We start from the raw sequence: 2,500 nt of genomic DNA on the forward strand, positions 1-2,500 counted from the left end.
CCTATCCGACCTCCTGGTTCTCTCGGTCGGCCGAGGGCACTTTTGGCGACCCCATCCGGACTTCCGTGAGACTGCCGGCCATCAGGTCAACCCGTCACTTTGAATGGGGTTGACCTGATGGCCGAGCAGGGACTTAGACATTTTTTCAGCCTTTTCCTCGGGGTTGACCTGGTGTCCCGGGGGGACTTAGACATTTTTTTCAGCCTTTTCCTCCGGGTTGACCTGGTGTCCCGGGGGGACTTAGACATTTTTTCAGCCTTTTCCTCCGGGTTGACCTGGTGTCCCGGGGGGACTTAGACTTTTTTTCAGCCTTTTCCTCCGGGTTGACCTGGTGTCCCGGGGGGACTTAGACTTTTTTTCAGCCTTTTCCTCCGGGTTGACCTGGTGTCCCGGGGGGACTTAGACATTTTTTTCAGCCTTTTCCTCCGGGTTGACCTGGTGTCCCGGGGGGACTTAGACTTTTTTTCAGCCTTTTCCTCCGGGTTGACCTGGTGTCCCGGGGGGACTTAGACTTTTTTTCAGCCTTTTCCTCCGGGTTGACCTGGTGTCCCGGGGGGACTTAGACTTTTTTTCAGCCTTTTCCTCCGGGTTGACCTGGTGTCCCGGGGGGACTTAGACTTTTTTTCAGCCTTTTCCTCCGGGTTGACCTGGTGTCCCGGGGGGACTTAGACATTTTTTTCAGCCTTTTCCTCCGGGTTGACCTGGTGTCCCGGGGGGACTTAGACTTTTTTTCAGCCTTTTCCTCCGGGTTGACCTGGTGTCCCGGGGGGACTTAGACATTTTTTTCAGCCTTTTCCTCCGGGTTGACCTGGTGTCCCGGGGGGACTTAGACATTTTTTTCAGCCTTTTCCTCCGGGCTGACCTGGTGGCCGAGCGTCTCGCCGTCCGCGGCCGGAGCTAGAGATGCCCCCCCCCCCAGGCCAGCCTGCGAAGCCGCGGCCAGGATCGGGCCCCTGGAAGTCTGACTAAAAATTTTCACCGACCCCAAAAACGGTTAGGGGGGGCCTCATAAAGCCTCCGGAGCGAAAAAAAAAAAAACGGAAAAAAGGATCGGGCCCACCCGAGGCAGGGGAGTCAGTAAGGGAAAGGGGACGAGGCGGCCCGGAGCCGGGTGCCCGGAGCCGGGTGCCGGCGGCCAGGATCGGGCCCCTGGAAGTCTGAAAAATTTTTTTCACCGACCCCCAAAGTGGTATTGGGGGGGGCTCATAAAGCCTCCGGAGCGAAAAAAAAAAAAAACGGAAAAAAGGATCGGGCCCACCCGAGGCAGGGGAGTCAGTAAGGGAAAGGGGACGAGGCGGCCCGGAGCCGGGTGCCCGGAGCCGGGTGCCCGCGGCCAGGATCGGGCCCCTGGAAGTCTGAAAAAAATTTTTTCACCGACCCCCAAAGTGGTGTTGGGGGGGGCTCACGAAGCCTCCGGAGCGGAAAAAAAAAAACGGAAAAAAGGATCGGGCCCACCCGAGGCAGCGGAGTCAGTAAGGGAAAGGGGACGAGGCGGCCCGGAGCCGGGTGCCCGGAGCCGGGTGCCCGCGGCCAGGATCGGGCCCCTGGAAGTCTGAAAAAAAAAATTTCACCGACCCCCAAAGGGGTGTTGGGGGGGGGCTCACGAAGCCTCCGGAGCGGAAAAAAAAAAACGGAAAAAAGGATCGGGCCCACCCGAGGCAGGGGAGTCAGTAAGGGAAAGGGGACGAGGCGGACCGGAGCCGAGTGCCTACGGCCATACCGGACGGAAGGCCCCCGATCCCGTCCGATCTCGGAAGGTAAACCGTCCCGGGCCTGGCTAGTACTTGGATGGGTGACCGCCTGGGAATCCCAGGTGCCGTAGGCAGCTTTTCCCGCTGCGAGCCAGCTCTCTCCTTTTCTGGGGAACAAGGGCAGGGTCGCCCTGCCAGGGGCCCTGGGGCTGAAGTCCCTGCCGGCCACCAGGTCAACCCGGAGCCTGCCCCTCTGCGGCCAGCAGGTCAACCCCATACCGGCAGGGGGTTGACCTGGTGGCCGGGAAGCAGAGCGGCCAGCAGGTCAACCCCATACATTCAGCGGGTTGACCTGGTGGACGGGAAGGAAAGCGGCCAGCAGGTCAACCCCATACTTTCAGCGGGTTGACCTGGTGGCCGGGAAGGAAAGCGGCCAGCAGGTCAACCCCATACATTCAGCGGGTTGACCTGGTGGCCGGGAAGGAAAGCGGCCAGCAGGTCAACCCCATACATTCAGCGGGTTGACCTGGTGGCCGGGAAGGAAAGCGGCCAGCAGGTCAACCCCATACATTCAGCGGGTTGACCTGGTGGCCGGGAAGGAAAGCGGCCAGCAGGTCAACCCCATACATTCAGCGGGTTGACCTGGTGGCCGGGAAGGAAAGCGGCCAGCAGGTCAACCCCATACATTCAGCGGGTTGACCTGGTGGCCCGAAAGCAAACCGGCCACCAGGTCAACCCGGAGCCTGCCCCCGCGGGCAGGGGCCAAGCGGACCCCCCTCCGCCCGGGCTTGCCCTGCTCCGAGCCGGGG

General features: G+C 61.1%; 1 non-coding gene across 1 annotated transcript; it reads left to right on the plus strand.

Annotated features, from left to right (window-relative positions):
* The first annotated feature begins 1,706 nt into the window (after positions 1-1,706).
* LOC141979825 (5S ribosomal RNA) lies at positions 1,707-1,825 on the plus strand. The gene has a single exon (XR_012637215.1). It is a non-coding gene; the product is annotated as a 5S ribosomal RNA (ribosomal RNA).
* Positions 1,826-2,500: the final 675 nt, after the last annotated feature.

The sequence above is a fragment of the Natator depressus genome, chromosome 28 (genome assembly GCF_965152275.1).
Source record: "Natator depressus isolate rNatDep1 chromosome 28, rNatDep2.hap1, whole genome shotgun sequence".
Classification (NCBI taxonomy): Eukaryota; Metazoa; Chordata; order Testudines; family Cheloniidae; genus Natator; species Natator depressus.